The following is a 27,756-nucleotide window of genomic DNA, read 5'->3' on the forward strand; positions in this document are numbered from 1 at the left end:
CGAAAGGAAGGAGTCCCAACAGATGGTGCGTTATTATTTGGCACTGAAATGAGAACAAAGTTGCATTACATACCAGGAAACAGTGAAAACAAACAGTGGAAAACAAGGAGCTTGCTTGCTTCTTGGGAGAATCATTTTCCAAGAACTCTGGGGCTACAGCCCTCCAGCAAGTGTTTATTTACCCTGGGAGATTAACTTCTGTAAGGATACACCTGGAGATAGCTGTGTGTAACTCCCTTTGTGGCACTCCTTGGCAAGCAACAGAAGAGCTTGTAAGCTAACACCGCTTCTGCTGACTGCAGTACTGGATCCTTGCCTGGGGTCTAGCTAGTGACTAACTGCCAAAGCAGATGAGTGTCTTTTACAGTTGCTGATGTGTTTTGGGTTTGGGTTTTTTTTCCTTCAGAAAAGTAAAGTAATTGGTGAAGTGTTCTGTTGAATAAGTGCTGGGGCCACAGCAATTTGAGACACCAGTCAAAGGGCATTCCTTGTCATTTGTCCTCAAGTCTTGGTGTGTGTGAGCTGGTCTCCAAATCTTGCAAGTGTAACCTCCCCAAGAAGGCTTTAACAATGTTAACTTCCTACTTGAGTTGTCAGAATTTAAGGCACTTTTTGCCAAATTTGAGCTACATTAGAAAAAGGGGGGTGGGGTGGGGTGGAGTGGGGTGGGAGGGATAGCTACCTTAGTTCAAGGGCTAATCTTATTTTGATGAGGTATTGAGCAACCTGATCTAGTGGAAAGCATCCCTGCCAATGCCGGAGGGGTTGGAACTAGATGATCTTCAGGGTGCCTTCCAACCCAACCCATTCTCTGAATCTGTGATGACTTCTTGGACAGGCAGTACGTTGAGGCAGACAAAAATAAGCTCTCTATAGGTTCACCACACCTGTTTTCAAGACAGGCTGATCCTATGACTTCTACAACTGTTGCTCTATTTCTGCAGGACCAAGTTCTACCTGGAGTTTTGGAACCTTACTTTATCCTCCTACATAGCCAAGTGCTGAATGTGTTGCAAGGACCTGGCTGAGCGTGCAGAAGTGATTGTCACCCCTTGTTTATGTCACAGTTTTGCACTTAGGCAGGGTCATAGACATCAAAGTCATCCTGGAGGGGAAAATAACACAGAAGGGACATCACTGATGTAGTTAAGTAACATAATGAGCAAGCACATCTTCAGGGCACAGAGAGTCAGAAAAGAATAATGTTAATTGTTTCTGAATGGCCTTTAGTTAATGCAGCCAAGTGTTTTTCTGCAGGACTAAATTCACCTCCCCACCACTTTTCAACTTTTCTCATCTGTAAACAAGAAGCTGCAAAAGATTTGAGGTTCCAGACTTCCTTTTCTTTTTCTTTCTTTTCTCTCTCTCTCTTTCTCTCTTTTTTTTTTTAATAGTAGGAAGTGAGTTGAGACAGAGTTCTAAAAAGAGCAGCTGTACTTCCTGAAGAGTCAGGAGGAAGCAGCTTGTAATTGCACAAAGTCTGAGGGGAGGGCCATTAGGCAAGTGAATGAAGGACACAAACACATATGATATTCAGGGAACTGAGTCACTGGAATTATCTTCTGTATCGACAGGAGAACGGTTTTGTTTCAGCATGCTGCCTGACAATTTCTGAGTGTACTGACAGAGAATACAGGGCATTAACTGAGGATTAAGATGACCAAAGACCTTTACAAGCCTGTGATTTCCTACATGCCTGCTAGAACCTTCTTTGAAGTCACCTGAAGATGCTTCTTTTGGAGCATCTTTCATGTGAGGAGAGGCTGAGAGAACTGGGAGTGTTCTGCCCAGGGAAGGGGCAGGAGGGATCTAATAGGTGTTTATAGATACCTGGTGGTAGGGAATGAAGAACTGGATCAAGGAGGGAGACTTCATCCTTGAAAGGAGAAGACTAGACAAGTTCAAAGGAAGGGAGCCAGAGGAGCTTGGCAGGGTATTTCTGTCTGTGGGACTCATCAGACCCAAGGAGAATGCTGTGGAACGTCAGGAAACAGAGAGGAGCAGACAGTCCACTTCAGAAGCAGGGAGAAGTGGCACTAATTGAGGCTGTCTTCACACACTTGAAATGCTTTGTTCTCAGTCCTGGGGTAACACAAGGCAGCTCACAAAACAAGAATGCTGGAGTGTGTTAGGGAATCTCCTGGGTACCACTGAAGAGGCTTTAAATAGAAAACCTTTTAAACTAAACCAGTTGTATGCAGCATAGGAAATCTCCTAAGGCCACTCTCCTGTTTTCATAGAGGAGCTTTGTGTGCTGGAGCCATACAAAATGCTGTCTAATTGCCTACTTCACTACATTTCTGCTCTCATCCCAATAGAATTTGCTTTCCACTGCTCTATGACCATGCTACCTCTGTGAATCTACCTTTTATTTTTATCATGGCCCTTCTCTATATGGTAGCTTGCTTTCTTTCTGGAAGAAAAGCTCCCAGTAGAGAAGAATGAAACTTCTGCAGCAGCAATGCTCTAACTAACTTTAAAAAACCCTTCAAAGAGTATGTTCTGGAACTGCTCTCATAACCCAGCTCTCTAGGCAGAAGTAAAGGTACAGATGTGCTCTTGCTGGAGGTCTTTTGCTGTTAGCTGAAATTCAGTGGAAGTGGGTCTTGCTAGGTTTGTTTCCAGCTGGGATAGAGTTCTCTCTGAATGAGGAATCAACAACTCTTTGTCAGCAGCTGAGACAGCTTAGCTTAGCCACTATAAAACTTACTCATGGCTTGTTGCTTAAGCACTGCCTTAGCTTCCTCCAGAGCAGCAAAGCTCAGGCAGGTCTAAATCAGAGAACTGGACTGAAATCTGAATTCTCAGCTATTGAGTTACCTCCTAAGCCCTTTTGCATCGTCCTCTTATTGCAATGGAACGCAGATCGATCTCATGCCAGCATAAAGCAAGAACAATCAGATTAGGGAGAAGGGAAAGGCACACACTTAAACTGACATGAGCTCATGGTACGTCTCCAGGTACTGCATTTGTGTGTGTGCAGTACAAACATGAAAAGCTGGATGTTAAAGCAAATACTGTTATAGATGGAGCCAGCTATTACTGTAATGGCCACCATTTCCTGGTGTGGAACTCTGAGTTTGCTTGGTTATGATTTTGATGAATGCTAATTACTGTGAATGAAATTATCAATGCTGGATGTCTCCATCAGGTTGTTCTGGCTTGGGGGCTGGGGTTTGTTTTGTGGTGGTTTCTATTTTTTAATTAGTCAGCTTAGTTGGTGCTGAGAGCAAGAAATAGAAAGTGTTTTCTTCTGTTGTCTCTACAAGATTGTGCTACAGCTGAGCTCTGGAGAGTACATTTCAAGTTTGGGACTTGCTCATCAAAGGAGTGGGTATGAAAATCATAGAATCAGTAAGGTTGGAAAAGACCTCAGAGATCATCAAGTCCAACCTGTCACCCAACACCTCCTGACAACTAAACCATGGCACCAAGTGCCAAGTCCAATTCCTCTTTGAACACCTCCAGGTATGGTGACTCCACCACCTCCCTGGGCAGCACATTCCAGTGGCCAATTACTCTTTCTGTGAAGAACTTTCTCCTCACCTCCAACCTAAACTTCCCCTGAGGCAGCTTGAGACTGTGTCCTCCTGTTCTGGTGCTGGTTGCCTGGGAGAAGAGACCAACCCCCGCCTGGCTACAACCTCCTTTCAGGTAGTTATAGAGAGCAAGAAGGTCTCCCCTGAGCCTCCTCTTCTCCAGGCTAAGCAACCCCAGCTCCCCCAGCTGCTCCTTACAAGGCTGTGCTCCAGACCTCTCCCCAGCCTTGCTGCCCTTCTCCAGATATGTTCAAGTGTCTCAATATCCTTCTTAAATTGAGGGGCCCAGAACTGGACACAGGACTCAGGGTAAGTTTAAGGTATGGAAACAGAACTGATTAGATGAAGACACTGTGAAGACAGTGCTGGAATGCATGGAGTCAAACCAAAGGCAGAAGGGCACAGCCTCCTAGGATACCTCCCTCTCTGGCTTAGAGCAAACCCCAGAAATTACTTACCCAGCAGCTTTGTGCTGCCAAGAGAACACACTGTGGGTGTCCCACTACTCTCTTGTCCACATCAGGTCACAAGCAATTCCTTGCTTTCTAAATTTAAAGTCCTAAAAGTCAGTGGCAGAGCTCTGTGATGAATCTTACAGTTGCCACACTGCTGTTCCCAAGGGGAAAAGGAAGGGATTTGGTTGTGTTTACTGCTTGCCTGTTCCTTTTCCTGCAAGAGAAGCTGCAGCTGAGACAAGCACACACAAGCAGGCGGCGGCTGGGAGGTGCTCAGGTTGTAAAAGCCAAGCATTTAAATGTTAGGAAATTTACCTTTGCCAGAGGAGATTTCATTTGGTTTCCTTTTGCATAGGCACGATGATGCAGCCTTTACATGCTCACATTGTTTTCCTTTATGGCCTGGTATGCTAAAAATCAACATTTCTGTCCTTCCTGGACTGCTCCTTTCGTGACCCTGGACCTCTTCCTTTCATACCATTCCAACCTCTCGATAAGGATGGGTTTACAAGGTCCGGTTTTTACTCCCCATCTGACTTCCTAAACATTGTTCAATGTCATAATAAACAAATTACCCAGGGCTGAGTGCACAGATGCTACCAGTCTGGGACCAGGGATTTGTCCTATGGCAAAGTATCAGAGTGCCAAAAGAAAAGTGAACCCTGGCATTCCAAGACCAAATAATCTCTGGGAAGCTGTGAGACCCTTCAGTCTCACCTCAAGCCAGGATTTGCTAGACTTGCTGTTCCCATGAGATAAACAGCTGTGCTGTGACAATACCAACATTTTGTCAAAAGGAGGAGCAGGAGGAATTCATTGACTGAATGAATACAAAGATGTTTCCTTGCCACAGGTGACTACTTTCAGTGCCTGCTTATGAAGAGTGGTGCACTATGAGAAAAGAAGCACAAGAAGTGCAAGCTTTGTTCACTACCAGAGGTAGAAAAGCATTAAAATTGCCCTGCCTAGGCTGATCCTGACAATGATAATGAAATAACCAACACATGGGAAGTCCAAGTTGTGCATTTCTGGGGCTGTGAGCTGGAGGGGCTGACAATTTGTGCCAGAAGACAAGGAAGATAAGGGCCAGGCTAACGGGGAGACTACAAAGGGCAGTGTTGCACTGCTGGCTGGGAGTCAGGCTGGTGGTGAAATTCCTATTGTTCAGCTCCATATTGCTTGACATTTTTATTAATGATCTCAGCAGAAAACAGAAGAGGGTGTTATTAAATTGAGGACATTGTAGTGCTGGCAGATAAAACCAATGTGAAAAGTAAATGGAATATCTTACCAGGAAGGACTCATGGTTCTACGGGCTGGGATAATAGAAAGGAGATAAGCATCAATAACACAAAGCTGAAGGGGATGCACAGGAATAGGAAATTCTCCTGTGAACTTTGAGCTTATTAGATGGAAGCAGCAGAGGAGGAGAAGTAGCTGGGTGTATAGCTGACCAGGGGGTGATTGTAAACTGTCAGCATATTGCAAAGCTGGTTTATCTGCCTGGGAATCAGGCAATGAGTTTTGTGACCGGTAGAGAGAGGGAGAATTGATGCCGTGGATGTGATTCTGCTGAGGCCTCACCTGGATTGTTAAATGTAATTTGGGGATTTGTGTTCAGGCAAGATAAATTCAGATTTGAATAGCAGCAAAGATGATCTAATAGCATGCTGAGGGGAAACAGAAAAACACATGTTCCAAAAGCAGAGGAAATATCTTGGCTTGTTCAGCCCAGCAAGATGAAGACTGAGGGAAGATAAGATTGTTCACTACAAATACACCAGCAAGATAATCGCTGGGAATGGAGAGGAGCTCTTCAAGCTAAAGGCCAATTTTGGCAGCAGAACAAATGGATTTAATCACTGTGAATAAATTTAAGTTGGATTGGAAATTAAAAGAGGGTCTCTGAGAATTAGATGACAGAGTTCTGGAAGGAAGAGAGCAAAGGGTTAGACCACTAACACTTTTCAAATGGGGCTTGATTCATTTATGAAAAGGATTTGTGGGATGTGATTGCCTACAATAGCAAAATGGATTGTGTAGGATGAGTGAGGGAGATTCAAGCCATGACTTTTCTTTGTCTTACCCCTTCCCAAGCTTTCTTGCAATTTAGAGTTTGCATCAAAAAAAAACCCCAAAAGCCAGCACCATTTATTTTCAGAGCTGAAAACTTAGACATCTTTTCAGCCAAGACCACTCAACTTCTGTCAAAACTCTTTTCCATTCAAATAAGCACCTCTTGAAAAGCCATAATTGGTATCTGGAACCTTCTTGGGCCAGCTAACAAACAACTTCATTTACTTAAACCCAAATCAGTTCCATGAAGCAGGAAGATCTCCTTCCATGGGGATTTGTGGGGGGATTTCTGAGATGGTGACTCAGCATGCTAATAAAACACAGCTTCTAGTTGGGGCAGTCAGTGGAAAGTTATGATAAAAAGTAAGACTCTCTGTGCCTCAGTGTTCTTCAGTTCCTCAGCATTTGCCTGCTCCCCTCTGCTGAAAAGGGACACCCTTTGGTAGAACAGTGGAGCTGGACGCTGCAGCTTTGCTCTGAATTTTGCTCCTCTCTGATTCTGTTTGACACAAACCAAAACCTCAACCTTTTGGATCTCTTGCCCTTGGTTGGTTTGTTTTGTTTTGTTTCTCTTTGCAGAGTCTGAATAAGCTGATTTGTGTGCTGATGACTGTTCTGTGCAGGCTATCCATACATCTCTGCTGGTCAAACAAGAGAGCAACATTCATAATAACTACAGAGAGCTCTTTGTTCTAAGACCTTTAGAGTTGATATTGGCTGTGCTCCATATGATTATTGATTGATGCCCATGATTTATTTCATCTATTTGTCTCCTCTTTTCTTTCCCTTATTTTACAGGCAGAGAGTGTAGTCTGATTTTAGTGGACAAAGAGCTCTCTTCTAGGTCCTATTTGTGTCTTTACCACATTCTTACAATATAGCTTCTCTGTGACCTGGGTTTTTTTTGACTGATAAAAATCCTGGTTTAGATGGTAGGAGGAAGCAAGAGAGAATCTCATTCCTTTGCAGTCACAGAATCATAGAATCATAGAATTGTCAGGGTTGGAAGGGACCTCAAGGATCATCCAGTTCCAACCCCCCTGCCATGGGCAGGGACACCTCACACTACAGCAGGTTGCTCAGAGCCACATCCAGCCTGGCCTTAAAAACTTTAAAAGATCTGCCTCAAAAAGGCAAACTCTTTCTTTTTAGCATCTTCCTACACTATGTCCATCCTCCCTCAGCCCCCTCATGCATCCCTCATGCTCCCCATACTCAGTCCTTTGCCACCAGTGTCCTCAGCTCATTCCTGTGCATGGGAAGTGCCCATGCTTTGCTGTCTACCAGGGCAAGAAGCAGCATGGCTTGCAGCAGGATCACAGCCCTGCCTGTGCTGACTCTTCCTGGCTGTTGTGCTGGGAGCCCAGCTGGCTGCTTGCCTCCTGGGAGCTGAGCAAGCCAAGCAAAATAGCTAGAGATCAAACTCTCCTTGCCTTTTCCCTGAGCAGGGGGCTCTTCTCACTAGCTGAATGCTGGGTTTGCAGAACTGGAAGGAGCTTTATCCCCTTGAGACCTCTGTTCTTATGTCAAATGTACTCAAAATGAGTGTTCAAAAGTTATTAGAGGTGGGTTGAACCAGCTAAGGGAACAAGGCTAAAACATTTCCTGTGTGACACTAGTTTCCTTCTGAGTTTAAAATCAAAACTAGATGTTATCATGACTCCTCCTTGTCTCTTTTTGGGTCACTCAGAGCTGCAGTGTGAGAAGGGGAGGGAAAGCTGTCTCATGCAGCTGTGACTTGCAAGCTTCACAGAATGACTCTTCCCAGAGCAGTGTGCTATACACTTTCCTTACATCAGAGGTGTGTGTAAGAGAGGTCCTAGGGCCAAAACTCACCCCAGAGATTATCAGCTGCACCAGAACAAATGTGTTTCATGCATGGTTTGCGTCCTGTCCTAACATCAGCCAGACAGTCATTCAGCATTGAGCAGCTGAGATCCACTGGTCAAGACCTCAGAACACCACCACTTGTTCCTGCTTGAAAATTAGGACTATTTAAATATGAATATGCAGAATTCTCTGAGGTTCCTTCATCCCAGGAGCCACTGGAACTTAGATAAGCAGTGGAGAGGAATGAGTGTAAATTGTTGGGTTTGTGGGGAGGCAAACTGTTCCTCCAGACAGGTGATCTGGATATACAGTTATTTGTACACACTTGAAAGTGTGACTAGCTGGGAACACTCATATTTCATTTGCAGCTGACAGGATGTGGAGGATGTTGTCTGACTTATAAATCAGGTGCTGCCTCTGAGTCTGCTGCTGCTGGTTTCACTGTGCCTGTGCTCAGTGAGAAATGGGGGTTTCTTCTGTGACTTTCAGCAATAGCAGTGAATTATCACATCATAAAGCCAGGGTAAATGAAAGCAGAGAGAATTGCAAATCTGCACAGATTTAGTAGGAAGAGCTGCCAGTCTTTATGGGAGCAAGCACAGAATTGATATTCATGATACCTTAGGAAGGATATGGCAGTCTAACAAGTTGGGGCAGTTCAGCAAGCAGAAGAAATTCAGCATCTGAAGGTGAAACAGAGGCTCAGATGCTGGAAGCAGACACATTGGCCACACATTGGTGCACTGCAGGTTTACTCTCTACCATTAAAAAGTGTTTCAATAGAGCCTGGCCAAGCCCCTTCCACTGGGTAGGGGTCAGGCAGGTGCATGTGTGACCCCAGGGAAGAGAGGAAGGAAGGGAGGAAGGAAGGGAGGAAGGAAGAGAGGAAGGAAGGAAGAGAGGAAGGAAGGAAGAGAGGAAGGAAGGAAGAGAGGAAGGAAGGGAGGAAGGAAGGAAGGAAGGAAGGAATCTATTTCTATTCTACTTTGACTGTGTTGATATACTGCTCTAGACTAGTTTATGCACTACCTTTCCACTGGAGTGTGCAGCCTGTTATGAAGCCACCCAAGAGCTGTATACTCCAGATCCCCTCTGTCAAAAGACTGGGCAAAAGCTTGGCATGTAGCCAGCATTCAAATCTGCCTTCTCCTCATAGGCAGAGGTGCCACTGAGCAGCCCTGGGAAAGAGCACAGCAAGGAGCAAGTCACAAGCAAGGCAGCTGCTTCTGCAAGCCATGTTGTGCAAATCCCAGCATCACTGAGGTTGGAAAAGACCTGTGAGAGGAAGCCCAGCTGCCAGCCCAACAGCACACAGACCTGTGTGATGCTGCAGTTGCAGACTGCCTTTATCCCAGGTACAGCTCCTCAAGTGTGTGAGTAAGGTCAGATCAAAGGTTCTGGAGGCAACTTGCAGCCAGAGGTTGGAGTGGAGTTTCAGCACAGCTTGGTGATGATCGAATCGGAGTCAGAGTCACAGTCTAAGTCCCAGATCTGCAATTAACTCATCACCTCTCTTACCTCCTTCCTGCTTCTGCTTCCTTACTGCTGTGCAGATACCACAAAGTGGCTGCTGTATTAAAGGGAGGGTATCTCTAAATCATTGCAAAGACCTCTGTGTGCTGAAAAGCATTCAATTTATCATTTACCTTGGTTCTTAAATGCCACTTCCCCAGTTTTTATCATGCTGGTGCATTGACCTACCCCTGCCCAGGCCAGCATGCAATTTGGTGTGCAGGCCAGAAAGGGAGCTGAAGGGAGCTGGAGAAAAGCCTTTGATTAAAAATAGCTCCTGCCCTCTAAGCCCTTCTGCCCCCTTTCTGTCCCCTCTCTATTAGTTATTACCAGTTAATGTTTCATTTTCTGTTGTTGTTTAACTGAAGCTAAGCAGCACCTTGTAGACAGCAACTGTCAATTAGTCATGATGAAAGCAGAACTTTAGCTTCCATCTTGCCTGCATTGAGAGGGTTACAGCAGGACATTGATTCAATTGCTTGCTTATCTTCTGAACTAATCTTGTTGCCTGCACTTGTGGCTGCCAGGCATTTGAGGGGTAAGTAGGTCCTGCCTCCCCTGTCCCTCTCTCTGAAAGGACCTGCAGCTGGGTGGAAGAAACAGAGTTTGTGGTGGAGGTGGAGGAAGATGTAGGGCTGTGGGGTTTGTGCAGTGGTGCCATCCTGTTCTTCTCTTCCCCATGCCCTTTCCTTTGTTCCCAGATCTGGCTTGTGAAACTAGGTCAGAGCTTTTAGCCATACATATTTCAAAAGTGCTAGTCACTCTGAGAGCACATCATAGCATCCCTGGGGAGGGCTGGGAATTGATTCAGTTGGAAAAGACCTCTAAGATCGAGTCCAGCCATCAACTCAACACCACCAAGGCCATTAAACCACGTTCCAAAGTGCCATGACTACACTTTTTCTGAACACCTCCAGGGATGGGGACTCCACCATCTCCCTGGGCAGCCTGTTCCTGGTTGGTTGGAGACGAGGCTGTGGTTCAGCACTGCAGATCGCTCCTGGCTTGCTGAGGCTGGCAGCACCTGGGATTTGTTTGGATGCCATGGATTGCCCTTATTTTCTCTGTGAAGTTAGGTGCCACAGACTGCCCTTATTTTCTGTGTGGAGAAGTTAGGTGCCACATCATTGGAACACAAGCCCTATGAGGAGAGACTGAGGGAGCTGGGGTTGCTTACCCTGGAGAAGAGGAGACTCAGGGGTGACCTTATTGCTCTCTACAACTACCTGAAGGGAGGTTGTAGACAGGCAGAGGTTGGTCTCTTCTCCCAGGCAACCAGCACCAGAACAAGAGGACACAGTCTCAGGCTGCACCAGGGGAGGTTTGGGCTGGAGGTTAGGAGGAAGTTTTACCCAGAGAGAGTGATTGCCCATTGGAATGGGCTGTCTGAGGAGGTGGTGGGATCACCATCACTGGAGGTGTTCAGGAGGAGACTTGACAGGGTGCGTGATTGCATGGTTTAATTGGTTGGGTGGTGTTGGATTGGTTGATGGGTTGGACACGATGACCTCAAAGGTCTCTTCCAACCTGGTCTACCCTATCCTATCCTATCCTATCCTATCCTATCCTATCCTATCCTATCCTATCCTACCCTACCCTATCCTATCCCATCTCATCCTATCCCAGCCTTCTATTCTATTCTACCATAGTGGGGTGACACCAGGGTTGGAACTCAGCTGCAAACAGCAAGAAGCAACCCTTAACATCCTGTGGTGAGGTGGGGAAGCACCACATCTGTGACAGGCTGCCCAGAGTCCTTGCCACAGAGGTCTGTAGAGACAAAGCACATCTGGGCTGCCTTTGGAGGAAAGCCTGGCTGCTCTGTTTGCTCTCCCCCTGCTGGTTTCGTTTCTGGGCTGTGACGTAAAGCAGAGGAAATGGAGAGAGAGAGTGTTCCCATCTCACCCTGAAAAGTGTCACTTGTCTGGTTTCCCTGGGTACAGATTCTGCTTATCTTCCTAGTGCAAAAGTTAGTAGGCTACAGCTGGTTAAACAAACCCTGCCCAAATGTAATGGCCTTGCTTACAACCTTTTATTGCTCCATCCCACCCAACCCAAAGGGCTGTTTTGTTGCTCTGGTTTGGGTTTAATTCAGCCTTCCTTCTTTCTTTTCATTTTCTGGTTTTTTTGTGTTTTCAGACAAAATGAGAGAAAAAAATAATATTAACCCCCCCTGTAAAACTTAGTCCAGAAAAAGCTGACTTCAGTCTCCAAGCTGAATTGGTGTATAGAATCATAGAATCAGCAAGGTTGGAAAAGACCTCAGAGATCATCAAGTCCAAGCTGTCACCCAACACCTCATGGCTAACTAAACCCTGGCTTCAAGTGCCACATCCAATCCCCTCTTAAACACCTCCAGGGATGGGGACTCCACCACCTCCCTGGGCAGCACATTCCAATGGCCAATAGCTCTTTGTGGGAAGAACTTTCTCCTCACCTCCAGCCTAAACCTCCCCTGGTGCAGCTTGAGACTGTGTCCTCTTGTTCTGGTGCTGGTTGCCTGGGAGAACAGACCAACTCCCACCTGGCTACAACCTCCCTTCAGGTAGTTATAATATATATATACATGTATCTAATATAGTATCTCTTATTTTGGCATGTACCAGCTGCATATTGTACTTAATGGAATTAAAGAGAATGGTTTACCTTGGAAAAAGACCTTTAAGATCAAGTCCAACCATTAACCCAGCACAGAATCATAGAACCACAGAATTATCAGGGCTGGAAGGGACCTCAAAGATCATCCAGTTCCAACCCCCCTGCCACAGGCAGGGACACCTCACACTAGAGCAGGTTGCTCAGAGCCACATCCAGCCTGGCCTTAAAAACCTCCAGGGATGAGGCTTCCACCACTTCCCTGGGCAACCTGCTCATTTGGGGAGGGAAGAAAGGACTCAGTGAATCATAAATACTTATTACAGCTTTTCTTGTAACACTGTGCTTGTGAAGGTTTGATTTTGAAGTGGGTTTATTTCCCCCACCAGCAAGCCCTGCCTGTTCTGTGGTGTGTGCTCACTGTACCACCAAGTGCATATTAGCAGCTTCATTTTATGTGGCTGGAAAGCTCACATAAATTAGTGTGTTTAATGAGCTTTGAAACAATCAAGAAGCCTGAGCTCAGTGATCAGTGAGAAACCACACAGCCAGAGGTAGGAGGAGTATAATGTGCAATGTATTTCAGCTTCAGACATGTCTGATGGGTGCCTGCCTACCACACTTCTGGTCCCCAGTACTGTCTTTATGACACATTTTGTGCAGGCATTTTAACCCCCTTGATAGTGACCTTTTTTTGTTGCTGAGGAATCCTTTCCCTCTCCCCCAGATCAGACCCTTTAATTTCCTTAAAGGATGGCAGCACCTGCAGCCCAGCAGAGAGGGCTCTGGGTTTCTAGAACAGGTGCTTCCAAGTTAAATCACTGCTGTGGTGGTGGCCCTGTCTTGGGAGGCAATCAAGTCCTACACACCTGCAAACACCAACTAACAGCAGCTGCTCTTGTGAGGCCAAGGACTTGCAGGGACCTACTGCTTTGAGAATTTTGCTAGGCTTAAAGGAAAGACAAAAACCTTAGAGCCTCAGCAGGAAAATATTTGTTAGCTTGCAGAATTGGGCTCCACTACCTTTTGTTAAACACAGCTGGAGAATTTGTCCCTGTGATTCCTTATCAGTAGCAACTAGTTTAGGTCTTCGGAGTAAGTAAAGTGCTAGGGACAGAAAAGGAAGAAAGTCTTGAAGTATAGAAGTCCTGGAGGGAAAACAAGTTTAGATAACTGAGGTCTTATTAGGTGCTTTCCTGACACCTCTGGTAAATTTACTGTTCTTGGGATGCCAGGAACTGCATTTCAAGACACACAAGAGAAGACTGACAGCCTCCAGAATCCACTGGATCCCAGGGAAGCAGCCCAGCTGCTGGCTGTCCACAGAGGTGTGATCCTTCTATGGTTTGATCCAGCAATCGGGCAGTGACTAAGGTAGGAATTGCAACCTGGAGGTGTTCAAGAGGGGATTGGATGTGGCACTTGGTGCCATGGTCTAGTCATGAGCTCTGTGGTGACAGCTGGGACTCGATGATCTTTGAGGTCTCTCCCAACCTTAGTGATACTGTACTGTAACCTGTTGGGGATGGGACTGGCACTGGTTTGGTACAAAGAGGGGGGAGGGAGCTTGTTTATAAAGAAAGGATACCCAGGATATCAAGGACAAGGGCTGGCTGGAGAAGGACCTTACAGCACAGAGTGACTGCAAAATAGAACAGCAGCAGAAGCTCAGTGTGTTAGTAAAACGATGCACCAATGCCAATGCATAAAATGATAGCCTCTGACTTCCCCACTACCAGGCAGTAATGAAATCCTAGAGAAAAAACCTTCAGTCTTATGACAGATGAGTCTGTCAAAATTTCAGCTCAGCAGTGACAACAAATAAAAGGCAAATGGATTCCCTTTAGGAGAGTGAAAATAAGGACACCACTGCACTGCTGAATAAACCTGTGCTGAGGAACCTGTGCAGTTCTGATCCCTAAGCTGAGGAAGGAGAGAGAACTTGGAAAGGCTCCCAAAGGAGCCACATGGATGATGAAATGGTGCTGGGTGGAACAAGCAGTACAGCTGCAGGAGAGCTCTGCAAAACCAGCAGTGAAGGGCAGGAGGTAAACAAGGAGTGTTTGCTCGTGGTCTGTTCCAATGTAAGAGGCATCCCAAGTGAACAGCAGGCAGCTGGTTCTGAACAACAAGAAGAAGAAGGGTGGTTCTTGTACAAAGTTTGTACTTAGGCTGTGGGATCTCTTGCTGCAGGATCTCGTGGGTGGTGAACATCCATAGCACTCTGCTGGACACTGCATAGGCTTGTGGCAGACAGATCTACCAAGGGGTAGTAAGCATTTAGCAATCAGCTCTGGCTGAGGAGGTGCCCAAGCTACAATTCTTGCAGGCCATGAGAATATCTGTGGGAAATATCAGCATATGCTTCTTCTGAAGGCTTTGGTAGTCTTCCCATGAGTCCACTTTTGATCACTGTGGGAGACAAGACTCTGCCTTTTGCTCTGACTCGGTATGACCAGCTCCTGTGCTGTGCAGTGGTGTTCTGATTGCATTTCTTCACAGACCAAAGATTCTTCTGGAGACTTGGAAGGAGTCAAAACTACCTTGTGCTTTTGTTCCTAATTTCCTGATGAGAATGCTCTAAAGGCAATTGGTGAGGGCAATGTTTTCCTCAGATCAGGAACTGTGTGCTTACAGGAAGCAACAAATGCAAGGGATCAGATGCTTCATCTTTCTTGTTCCTTGTTGCCAGTGCAATTGGTTTCCATTTTCTCCATACCAGGGCTGAGAGTGTGACACTAGATCAGATTTAATCTCTTTTGAACTTCTCTGCCAAGTTTGATCCTGGAAGCTGTTATTTGGCCCTGTAATTCCTTTGTTGGTCCTGCAGCTGAGACAAACTCCATGTCATTTTTAATAGCACTTGTGTGTGTGGTTGACAAACCCCCAGAGAACAAGATCCTTGTCTCACAGCTGCCATTCAAAGGAAGATGTGCAGCTGCAGAAAGATTTGCAGTCTAGGTTGCTGCTTCTCTCACAAGGACTGGCTGAACAGAGGCACTTTGTCTCAAAAGCATGGGAATGAAGTGCAGGAGAACTGAGGATGATAAGCTGCAGTGAATTGACAACACTTCTAAGCTTGGTTGAGTAATATATCCACATGATGCACAGAGTGTTGTAAAAAGCAGCTTTATGGATGGATGGTAGCTTTATGGGAGTGCACAGCACAATGCAGCCCAAGCCTGAGGAGCCAGATGGGTCCCAGAAGCACTGCAGAAATGGGCTGGAATAGGACTCTGCTGGTGTAGCAGCTCCTGCTGCTCAGCTGGGCTCTGGTGTGTCTACATGGCTCTGGTGTGTCTATGTGAGACCAGAGCTCATGAAAATGAGTGAGGAGCATTTGCTGCCAAGCCTAGCTCTGGACTCTGAGTATCCTTGAACTTATGTTCCAAAGCTTCATAGGCACTATTGAAAACCTTGAAAAACTTCAGTGGTTCTCCCACTCTGTATAAGAAATTATCCTAATATCAGGAATGAGAGACAGCAGAGCCATATCTGCCACTCTCCTTATCAATCACTACCATGATGGGCTCTAATGAGGTGCAGGTCAGTTTGTTATGGACCATCTGCACAAATTTGTGTGACCCACCTCTATATTTCAGGCTCCATAAACAATGTTGAATGAAGTACTTGAATACAGGGACATTTTGGAAGCCTGGTAGATGAATTGTAGCAGGATTCTTCCTAATCCTCCTCCTTGGCTCAATTGTGAGCAGTCAAGAATAGAGAATGAGAAGATTTCCATTAGAGAGGCCCCTCTGAAAGTAGAAGCTGGAACAGGGGTTTTTAAAAAGCCTGGAAACCACAAGAAAGGAAGTGAAAGAGTGAGATGACAGAGCAAGGGTGAAATCCGTGCAGCAGGGCACTAGAAAACCTCGTTGCCATGCAGCGAGGAGGAGGAAGCAAAGTTCAGTGGGCCTGTCCCCACAAGGCCAGGGCATTTCAGACTGACAAGCCTGAATCTCTCACAGGAAATGTGTGACTGTAACAAGCTGCTGTCAGATCTGCTCCTTTCTGGTCACCATTTAGCTGTATCCCAGTGCTGCCTCCCATGCATAGAACAGAATAGAATTAGCCAGGTTGGAAGAGACCTTTGAGCTCATCAAGCCCAACCTATCACCCAACACCACCTAATCAATTCAACCATGGCACCAAGCACCCCATCCAGTCTCTTCCTAAACACCTCCAGTGAGGGTGACTCCACCACCTCCCTGGGCAGCACATTCCAATGGCCAATCTCTCTTTCTGTGAAGAATTTCTTCCTAACATCCAGCCTACACTTCCCCTGGCACAGCTTGAGACTGTGTCCTCTTGTTCTGGTGCTGGCTGCCTGGGAGAAGAGACCAACCCCCACCTGGCTACAGCCTCCCTTCAGGTAGTTGTAGAGAGCAATAAGGTCTCCCCTGAGCCTCCTCTTCTCCAGGCTAAGCAACCCCAGCTCCCTCAGCCTCTCCTCATAGGGCTGTGCTCCAAACCCCTCCCCAGCTTTGTTGCCCTTCTCTGGACACCTTCCAGCATCTCAACATCTTTCCTAAACTGAAGGGCCCAGAACTGGACACCCCTCAGCAAGCCCTCAGCACCAGCAATCAAAATGAAGCTGTAGCAGGTAAGGGGGGGTGTGTGTGTGTGTGTGTGTGTGTGTTGTTATTCTATCTGTTGAAGTAATTGAAATTCCCTAACTCCCAGTGTTTGCTTTCTCTCTATTAAGTGACCCTTTGGCCACAATCATTGCAAAAGCAATTGTGCAAGCCAGGCTGGACACTAATTATTCTGCAGTTTGCAAGCAGCTTGAAATAGACGGATAGGAAGTGACTTCCTTGTGTTGGAGTGTCAATATTTTAGGCCTAGCAATGCAGTTGAACTGCCAGGGCTTTTAGCGTGCTAGCAGCAAATGCTCCTCACTCATTTTTGCAGATGACACCAAGTTAGGGGCAGATGTTAGTCAGTTAGAGGGTGGAAAGGCTCTGCAGAGGGACCTTGACAGACTGGACAGATGGGCAGAGTCCAACAGGATGGCATTCAACAAGTCCAAGTGCCAGGTGCTGCACTTTGGCTACGGCAACCCCATGCAGAGCTGCAGGCTGGGGTCAGAGTGGCTGAGAGCTCCCAAACAGAGAGGGACCTGGGGGTGCTGATTGACAGCTGCCTGAACATGAGCCAGCAGTGTGCCCAGGTGGCCAGGAGGGCCAATAGCATCCTGGCCTGCATTAGGAATAGTGTGGCCAGCAGGAGCAGGGAAGTCATTGTGCCCTGTACTCTGCATTGGTTAGGCCACACCTTGAGTCCTGTGTCCAGTTCTGGGCCCCTCAGTTTAAGAAGGACATTGAGACACTTGAACATGTCCAGAGAAGGGCAACAAGGCTGGGGAGAGGCCTTGAGCACAGCCCTGTGAGGAGAGGCTGAGGAAGCTGGGGTTGTTTAGCCTGGAGAAGAGGAGGCTCAGGGGTGACCTCATTGCCCTCTACAACTACCTGAAGGGAGGTTGTAGCCAGGTGAGGGTTGGTCTCTTCTCCCAGGCACCCAGCACCAGAACAAGAGGACACAGTCTCAAGCTGCACCAGGGGAAGTTTAGGCTTGAGGTGAGGAGAAAGTTCTTCACTGAGAGAGTCATTAGTCATTGGAATGTGCTGCCCAGGGAGGTGGTGGAGTCACCATCCCTGGAGGTGTTCAAGAGGGGATTGGATGTGGCACTTGGTGCCATGGTCTAGTCATGAGGTCTGTGTTGATAGGTTGGACTCGATGATCCTCGAGGTCTCTTCCAACCTTAGTTATACTGTGATACTGTGATACTATGAATTTAAAGCAGGCCCTGTTGCAGTTGGGAGGCAGCAGTACTGAGTGGGCAGAAATGTGCCATTTCACACAAAAGCCAGGGGGGGTTTGACTCCCTGTTTACAGAAAACTCCGCTGCACAACCGTGTGCCAGGGCTTTATCGACAGAACCACTGCGGGATGGAACTGCACTGGGGCTTTGCTGCCAGAATGACTTTGAGATTGCTGCTCAGCACAGGCTTTGCAATCTGTTTGCAACGACATTTACTACTTCTTGTGAACGTTGGAGGCAAGCTGAGAAACTCTAAGCTATAAAGCACAGCCAGTGTCAAATCCCAGGGATTACTAGAGGATCAATATTTTGTGACAGCGATACCCAGGGATGTGTGTTGGGGTTGTGGGCTTTTTTTTCCCCCCTTTCTGTTCCTGCAGAGCTCTGGAAACACAGAGTAAGGCAAGGAAATGTCTCAGTTGTGCAACCACAGAGAGCTAAAACACTTCTTCAAAGGGTGATGGAAAACTACCAGGAATCAGATACAGAGGTAAATGCTCTGCGCTTCTGTCTAAGCAGCAGCTAAGTCATCTTTACAGCTTTATCTGCTAAAGCTCTTGTCAATCAGTGACCCAAAAGAGAAGCACATTTCTTAAGCTCATGGAGCTTAGATTCAGATAACGTTGGTTTGTAAGAGCAGCATTGGCAGCAGACTTGTGTATGGCCCTGCTGCCTCCTGACAGGTTTATTTCAGCTCTCAGGACTGCAATAATGGGAAGATGAGTTAGGGCTGGAGGTTTGTATGCAGCTGCAATGCAGGATTGAACGTGCCCAGAGAAGGGCAACGAGGCTGGGGAGGGGTCTGGAGCACAGCCCTGTGAGGAGAGGCTGAGGGAGCTGGGGTTGCTTAGCCTGGAGAAAAGGAGGCTCAGGGCAGACCTTATTGCTGTCTACAACTACCTGAAGGGTGGTTGGTCTCTTCCCAGGCAATCAGCACCAGAACAAGAGGACACAGTCTCAAGCTGTGCCAGGGGAAGTTTAGGCTGGAGGTGAGGAGAAAGTTCTTCACAGAGAGAGTTGTTAGCCATTGGAATGTGCTGCTCAGGGAGGTGGTGGAGTCACTGTCCCTGGAGGTGTTCAAAAAAGGATTGGATGTGGCACTGGGAGCCATGGTTTAGTTAGCCATGAGGTGTTGGGTGACAGGTTGGACTTGATGATCTCTGAGGTCTTTTCCAACCTGGTTGATCCTATGATTGGAGGACTGAATCGTGGATTCAGGAGTGGGAACTCTGCCTCCTGGGTCCCTGCTAAAACCAGGGCCCAGCACCATGTTAGAAAGCAATTTCAGGCTGGATTCTTTCAGTCAAATTTGAAGAGTTTGCTGAAAATATGACCACTTCTGGTTGAAAAACACAAACTGGGTTGGTTGGGGTTTTGTTTTTTTTGAGAGAGAGGGGATGTTGAGGCCAAACTTCAATGCAGACAGTTGCTGAGCTGATAATTTCATTTCTCAACTGAAAAGTCTCTTTTAGCTTCAGATGGAGAAAAGAAACAGTACAGGATATAGCTACATTTCCATTAGCTCAGTGAAACTGTGGACTGGACAAAAACATTGACACTGAATAGTTTAGGTTTTGTCTTGATTTGCTATTGCAGGAGCATTTTGTTTGCCACAAGGGGACCACATTTGATATGGATACATGCTGTGTATAGCACCTCCTGTGACTCAGGCCACCTGCAAGACTTCTTGGTTTGGTTTTCTAGATTGCTTTAAAACAAGCACTTTACAACAGGGTCTCACCATACTAGGCTGTGACATTATCCCTGGAGATATTCCAGGTGGGGCTGGACAGGGCTCTGGGCAGCCTGATCTAGTTGAGGATGCCCCTGCTGACTGCAGAGGGGTTTGGACTGGATGACCTTTGGAGGTGCCTTCCAACCTAGCCCATTCCATGATTCAGTGATCATGGACAGAGAGTGCAGCAGCTTCAAGACCTAGTCCATGCTTTTCCCCAGCAGCAGCATCATTTACTTTACCAGAAGGAACAAATATGCTCAGAGCACTGATTCTACTCCTTGAGAAGAGGGGAAGGTGGTTTCTCTGGGTGGGAGGCAGTTGCTAAGTAGAGAAATAAAGTCAAGCTGTTGAGGTGGAGCTGGGCTGCACTGAATTTGGTTCTAAACTTGGGAGCTCTGCTTGCAGTATGTGCTGAGGGAGACTAACAGCATGCTTTCCATACAGGTGAACATCAGAGAGGTTGGACTTGGATCTAAAGAAGTATGAATGTGAACTCATGACTTAGCATTGTCATGTGGTGCCATTGTCCCTTGCTTGGGGGTGGGGGAAAGAGAATGTGATGCTTCAGTGACCCTGATAAATGTGCTGCATCTTCTTGTCATGCAAGCTTGTGACATAAAAGAACAGGGACAGAATCATTTTCTCCACTTGGGGTGAATCAACAATTTAATCAGCTTTATGTTGTGCCCCCCCAAACAACTCATGTTCTGGGAGTTATAAACTAAAGCCTGGAAAGTCATTTCCAGGCTACAACTTCCAAATCAATCCCTTTTATAGGCAAATACATTCCTCCTCAGCAAAGTTCAATTTGTGCTGGAATGGTGGCAGTCAGTGGGTGAATACAAATGAGAGCAAATGGATAATGGCTAAAGGAAGTATGCCTGCAGACCTCTCAAGTAGAGAAGCTTGCAGAGCAGGATATAGCTTTAATGCCAACAGAGTGAGAAGGGCTTTCAATGCTCCCAGTCAACCTGCACAATAGGAACAGGCAGAAGTGAATGAGAAACTGATGGAAATGGAAGAGGTCCATGTGTGAGAAAGCTGCAGGGAGACTTCCACATCCCCCTTTGGAAAGGACAGTGAGCAAGGAGTGGGAAGTCATGAGGACTTGGTGAGCTGGGGCCCACTATAGTCATGGGTGGGGGCAGGGTGTTTAAGAAGCATCTCAGCAGGGAAGAAGAGTGAGAACTGCACTCTGTGTAAGAAGTCCCTTCCTTGCACAGGGGTTGTGTATGTTTGTGGAGATACATTACTGAAAGCCCATGAGTCAAGGTCAGAGGAAGGAGGGATGTTGGTGATGATTAATGACTGAGGAATCTGTTACAGCCTGCCTGGTCAAGAGAATAAAGCAGATGTGTCTGTCTCCAGAGGGCTAATAAAAGTCTTTTTGATCTGAGGCCTTGGTGTTTATGGAGGTTTTATCCACCTGGAAGAGGGACAGAGCACTGTGAGAGCCTAGGCAGTTCCTAGACAGCATTGGTGACTATCCTAAGAACAAACACTAGAGCAGCCAACCACGGTGACAAACAAGGGAAAACTGGTGGTGAGTGTCATCTGAGGCTGCAGTGACTATGAAGGCATTCCAGCAGCAGGAGAAAGGCTGCAAAGTTACTCTGCAGAGCTAGGACTTGGGACTCCAGGAGAGCAGACTGTGACTTATTTAGGGAATTGCTAGGTAGAAGCCCCGGGAAACCACCAAGAGGGGGAAAGAGCAGAGGAAAGCTGGTTGATTAGGAAAGAAAACTTCAGGAGATGTCAAACCCAACAGCCCTGCTATGTGAGAGGATCAGGGACTTCAGCAGGAACTTGTCTCTGCTTGCCTCAGCAAGCAGCTTGTTGAAGGATGAAATGCAAACAGAAACACTGCAAATAGCGGAAAGAAGGACAGGCAACAAAGAAAGAGTAGCAGAGTTCAGACCCATAGCGGTGAAAGCAGGAAGGCCAAAGGCCAGCTGCAGGTAAAACCAATATGGGCCACAAAGGGCAAGAGGGTGAGCTGGCTCTGAATGGTAGAGCTGCTGTGCAGGGAGACACCTCTGCCTGGGGGGCTAAGACCTCCAGCAGTCCTCTGTAACAGTTTCCAGGAGGAAGCCTGCTCCTTGGCACAAAGCAGAGCGGTGACTCCACTGCACTCCTCACAAACCCACTAATTCTGTGCTGGTTAGGCACACTGCAGGGAGGGTAAAGCAGGTTACTGAATATGGTATGAAGCAGCATCCCCAGCTGGGGATGAGAGTGTTGATCACCAGTGCCATTTTGGAGGGCTTTACCTGCTTGCTGGTTTGGATTCAATTTCTTCCATTCCCCCCCCCCCCCCAGTTTCTGGGCAGTGTTCACATTTCCTCTTTCCCTGGAGACACAGTAATAGAAATTTATTGCCAGAGGCTGCACTGTTTCAAACTGCCCAAGTTTGAGCCTTTGAAAATGAAAATGAATACTAATAGTGGTGTGCTTTTCCAGCTGTATTTGCTCCCAGACCACAGGGTTATTCCTGGGGAAAGTAACCTTTGTGGGTTTACTCTTACCAGCCTCTTCTTCAGCAGGAACTGCTGCAGCTCCTGTGGGATGAATACATCAGGCTGAGCAAGCTGCTCTGTAAACTAAAGCCTCTGCGCTGTTGGAAGGCACAGTTCTCTGCAGAGCTTAAGAGATGCTGAGAGGGTGATGTTCCCTTACCCCTTAATCTGTTATTAATATCCTAATTTCCTGCAGGACTAATGGTTGTGTTGGGCACAGTCACTGTGGTTCAGCCAGCAGATTTTAGGTTAAACATCTGAACTTTCCCCCCTCCCTGCCAAGGGCTTAGTGGTGGTCTTTAAGAGTGAGGCAAATCCCTGATGCTTGCTTGAAGCAAGAGTGCAGAGTGTGAGTAGCCTTGGTATTTCTAACTCTGCTGTTGACTCAGGAGACCTAATCATTGCATCAAAATCAACTAGGAAATGGCCTGAAAATGTGCCAGGGTGGGGGGGGAAGGTTAGGTTGAATATTAGGAAAAATTTCTTTGCTGCAAGAGTGGTCAGGGACTGGCACAGGCTGCCCAGGGAGGCGGTGGAGTCCCCATCACTGGAGGTGTTCAAAAAATGTGTGGGCATGGCACCTGGGGACGTGGTTTAGTGTCAGGTTGGACTTGATGATCCACAGCAAACTGCTGGCCAAGCTGTCAGCTCGTGGCTTGGACAGCAACACTCTGTGCTGGGTTAGGAACTGGCTGGAGGCTGAGCCCAGAGAGTGGTGGTGAATGGTGCCACAGCCAGCTGGCAGCCAGGCACCAGTTGCATCCCCCAGGGATCAGTGCTGGGCCCAGTGCTCTTTAACATCTTCATTGATGATCTGGATGAGGGGATTGAGTCAGTCATCAGCAAATTTACAGATGACACCAAGTTAGGAGCAGATGTTGGTCAGTCAGAGGGTACAAAGGCTCTGCAGAGGGACCTGGACCAACTGGACAGATGGGCAGAGTCCAATGGGATGGCATTCAACAAGTCCAAGTGCTGAGTGCTGCACTTTGGCCACAACAACCCCAGGCAGAGCTACAGGCTGGGGTCGGAGTGGCTGAGAGCTCCCAAACAGAGAGGGACCTGGGGGTGCTGATTGACAGCTGCCTGAACATGAGCCAGCAGTGTGCCCAGGTGGCCAAGAGGGCCAAGGGCATCCTGGCCTGCATTAGGAATAATGTGGCCAGCAGGAGCAGGGAATTCATTGTGCCCCTGTACTCTGCACTGGTTAGGCCACACCTTGAGTTCTGTGTCCAGTTCTGGGCCCCCCAGTTTAAGAAGGACATTGAGACTCTTGAATGTGTCCAGAGAAGGGCAACAAGGCTGGGGAGAGGCCTTGAGCACAGCCCTGTGAGGAGAGACTGAGGGAGCTGGGGTTGTTTAGCCTGGAGAAGAGAAGGCTCAGGGGTGACCTCATTGCTCTCTACAACTACCTGAAGGGTGGTTGTAGCCGGGAAGGGGTTGGTCTCTTCTCCCAGGCAACCAGCACCAGAACAAGAGGACACAGTCTCAAGCTGTGCCAGGAGAGGTTTAGGCTGGAGGTGAGGAGAAAGTTCTTCCCAGAAAAAGTAATTAGCCATTGGAATGTGCTGCCCAGGGAGGTGGTGGAGTCACCATCCCTGGAGGTGTTCAAGAGGGGATTGGATGGGGCACTTGGTGCCATGGTCTAGTCATGAGGTCTGTGGTGACAGGTTGGACTCGATGATCTTTGAGGTCTCTTCCAGACTTGGTGATTCTGTGATCTTAGAGGCCTTTTCCAGCCAAACCAATTCTGTGTATGGAAAAGGCAAACATGAAGTGCAAAGCAGCTGGATTGTTGGCTTGGGGGGTGGCTGAGGTGTGGGTTTGATTTGTTTTTTTTTTACTTTTAAATTGGTTTCTCCTTAAGGAAAGCAGAGCACAGCAGGAGGCTTGCAAATTTAATTACAGAAATACAAGATGAAGCACAAAAGTTACTGAATTAAAGTGAAGATGGAGGGAAAGAAAAGTGCCTTGCTTATTTAAATGAGGCTGATTAGAATGGAACAAACAGGTTATTGATTGTGATAGAGGTCAGTTAGCAAAGGGAAGGCAGAATGGATCACACCTGAGTGAAAACAGTCTGGGGTTTGTGTGCTTGTTAATTTGAACCCCAAATAGAGCTGGCTGTGCATCCATTTAGTGCAGTTATATCAGGGAGATGCTAAACCATTAGCATATTTTATTAAGCAGATCAGTCAGAGGGGGACTGAATTGTTGCCAAGGGGTCAGTGCAGGTAAGAAATAAGAGCTATCTTCACAGGGTTTAAAAGAAAAGGCTGGAAGAGAGAAAAACAAATGGGAAAGTTTGGCTTTTTTAACATGAGAACCTAGCTCATCTTGCTCAGGCAGAGCTTTCCTCTGTCTGACTGCAATGATCCTCAATCATAGAATCAACATGGTTGGAAAAGACCTCAGAGATCATCGAGTCCAACCTGTCACCCAGCACCTCCTGACTAACTAATCCATGGCACCAAGTGCCACATCCAATCCTCTTTTAAACACCTCCAGGGATGGTGACTCCACCACCTCCCAGGGCAGCACATCCCCATGGCCAATCTCTCTTTCTATGAAGAACTTCTTCCTACCATCCAGCCTAAACCTCCCCTGGCACAGCTTGAGACTGTGTCCTCTTGTGCAGCCAGTACTCCACCCAGCCCTTTGTTGGAAAACAGGAACAATTCAATCCCACTTTACTAAACACCTCTGAGGGATTTGCCTTTCAAGAAACCCACTGCTATACAAGAGAGAGAAAATCACTGCTCTCATGGTTTTTTCTGTTACTTTCTGCTTACAGAAGCTGTTCAAAGCAAAAAGCACATCTGAATGCAAAGCTGATGGCAGAACCCGAAGTGCCTTCCTTCCAAGGGCAGCTCATGTCTGTGAGCACAGCTCTTGCAAAACCTCAGGCAAGGACAAGCTACAGCAACAGCATCCCTGGGCAGGGCAGGAGCCCTATCAGGCAGAGGACTGGCCATGTGGTGTGGTAACAGAAAGCATGGATGCTGCACTGCTGATCATTGATTCGGTGTAACTGAGTAACCAGATCCACGCTGAAGATCACCTCCCTGCCAAAGGGGCCACAGAGCTTCAACTGCTTCCCGTTTAAAGCTGATTTAGCCAAGTAAATACAACCTCTGTGTTTAGCACAGCTGGTGGAGTGGGCTCTTGGCTGTGAAACGTGCAACACTTCTTTTGCACCATAGCCTGCAGAACAAATGTGGTTTGGCAACCACTTGATTAAACTAGATGAATCCATTTACTGACTGACAGCTGCTGGCACTGGAGTCTCCTTGCCCTTGCTCTTTGGTCCAGAGAGAGTGGAAAAAAAGCTTTATGAGTGTATCTAAATGCCTCTCCTGCAAACCCAGCAAAGCATATCCTGCCTTCAGCCTTCCAAAGCACCCAGGTGAAAGCAGAGGCTGTTTGTTTTCCCAAGTCAGGATGACAAAGGCCATTCTGGTGGGAACAATTCCTCAGACAGCTGGCATCATTTCTGACCAAATTCAGGAGAGACTTTTACACAGCCAGAGCAGACTGCTGATTGCACTGCTGTCTGTCGTTGAGGGGAATCGGAACTGTTTTGCTGTGTTGACAAAATAACCCTTCGAGAAAGATCAGAGTTCGACAGCTGGGTCAAGCCTTGGAGGAGAGAAGAAAGGAAGGTGGCAACTGCACTGCGCAGGCTTTTATTGCCACCCAGCAGTCCCAGCTGCAGCTGGCACCTCTGTGGTCATTAACACTAATGGACCCTCTACTTAATCTTGCTTAGCAAATTAGAGTCTGGGAGAGAGATGAGGGGAGAGCTGCTGTGTTCTGCACATAGCCCCTGCCCTGAAAATGGAGCCAGGGTCTTGTTTAATTAGGGTTACATGGAGGGAACAGTGAGAAGAGGCCTCTGTGTTGTTTTTATCTTCCTCCAGATCCCTATTAACCAATAATGAGAGGATCAATTTGCAGCAGTGGGGCTGCAGTTTGCATGTTTAGCAAAGCTGTAATTATGGATTATTTCAGCCAGCAAGAAGTGATGGCCTCTCACTCACAGGAGTGCACAGGGCAGCAACATCTTTTCCTGCTTGCAGGCAGAGCTCTCAGATGATGAATTTTTGTTGCAGCCATTAATCCTTTCACCCCCTTTCAGAGCAGAAGCCAGTTAACCCAGGAGTGCAGTTTAAAATGGGAGGCCTTCCAGGTGGCTGATGAACTGCAGTGCCAAGTTTATGACCTGGAAGCCACAGTTTCCCAGGAGAATGCAACTGCAGGTAAGGGTGGGTTGTGTGTTTTAACCTGCTTTTGGGGGGAGCCATGTGTCCATGGCTCTGAATCCCCCTTGAACTTGGCTTAAGCCAAATAGGAAAGAGATGACTCCCTCTGTAATGAAAGCATTTAGAGCTGAAAGACCTAAAACAATCTTGAGGAAAAATCAGGCAACTGCTTTCCATCCATTCTTTCTCCTCCATTTTCACCACTTCTTTCCCCTCAGATGCAGCTGAGAGATGTCTCAGGGATGTGAAACAGCTGCTGCACTTTTCTGGGCTCATGTGATGCAGATGAGCTATTGACACACCTAAATGGAAAGCTACAGAAACAAAGGCTGCTCCAGAAGAAGACCTGAATGTGTTTTTATCAGTCCAGGGCATTCTAGAAAATGCCACTGCACTGGCAGCTTTGATGTAGGAGGAAAAGGATTTCTGTACCTGTCAGAGAGGCAGTGATAGCCCAGTGCTGGGTATGATGCAAGCCAACATATCTGGACACAGCATTCAGTACCAAAGTCAGTTCATCTGCTGCTCCATTTTAGGTCCTGAGCAATGCAGAGCCTCCTTTGGAGCAAGAGCAGCACTGCAGCTCCTCCTTTCCCTGGCAGTGAACCACAGTACAGAAGGACAAGAAGAGTCAGAGCTGAGCCTTCCTTTTGTTGTGGTAACCCTGGAACGTGGGGATGCAAAGCACAGCCTTGTGCTCAGAACAAAAAGCACAGGGTCTGGTGTTTGGGTTTGTTCTTTTTAAACTGCTTTCCTACTGCAGCCCCTGACCATATCCTGCCCAGTGCAGTGCTCTCAAGCCTAGAGGTTGCTGCCTGTACACTGAACTTCTCATGCACATGGAAAGTGTCTCCACCTTCTCTAGCACCTTCTCTCCCCTGCCCCTAGAAAGAGGAAGATGGGCAGCTTCTTGCACACTGCTACACTAACTAGAAGAACACACACACACAAACCCAACATCATTTATCTGTACTTGTCTTGCAGGGGAAAAAAAATGAAATAGTTTTTATAGCCCAGCCAACAACAGACTCAGAGTAGTCTCTCAGATGTGTCAAATTGTACTGCAGCTCTTCAGGAGTCAGAATACCACCCTGGGTGCCTTTCAGCATCATCCACATCCCTGGCTGCCTGTGAACATGACTAATCAAATGGCTCAATGCTCTTTGAAATAACTCAGACCTAGAATTAAATTCAGCCAACCCTTAACAGCATTGCACTGGTTACACTCTGAGTGAAGGAACTCTTCTGTTAGCAATGCTGCAGTGTCTAAAGACAGAGGACTCCTAGGGTAAGACATCCTCCCCCACTACTGAAGCAAGCCCTCCTTCATTTCGGCTTGCTGCTACACCAAGACAAGTCACAATCTGCCCAGGACGCCATGGAATCAGTTACCAAGTAACAGGAGTTCT

The 27,756-nt window shown here is 47.2% G+C and overlaps 1 long non-coding RNA gene across 1 annotated transcript; it reads left to right on the forward strand.

The window, feature by feature from the left end:
- Nucleotides 1-9,865: 9,865 nt before the first annotated feature.
- On the forward strand, nt 9,866-27,682 carry LOC137452186 (uncharacterized). The gene is made up of 3 exons (XR_010989999.1): nt 9,866-9,950; nt 13,243-13,381; nt 24,880-27,682. It is a non-coding gene; the product is annotated as an uncharacterized lncRNA (long non-coding RNA).
- Nucleotides 27,683-27,756: the final 74 nt, after the last annotated feature.

Source organism: Melanerpes formicivorus, unplaced genomic scaffold (genome assembly GCF_026170545.1).
Source record: "Melanerpes formicivorus ecotype bairdi unplaced genomic scaffold, bMelFor1.0.p_v2 SCAF_50, whole genome shotgun sequence".
Classification (NCBI taxonomy): Eukaryota; Metazoa; Chordata; class Aves; order Piciformes; family Picidae; genus Melanerpes; species Melanerpes formicivorus.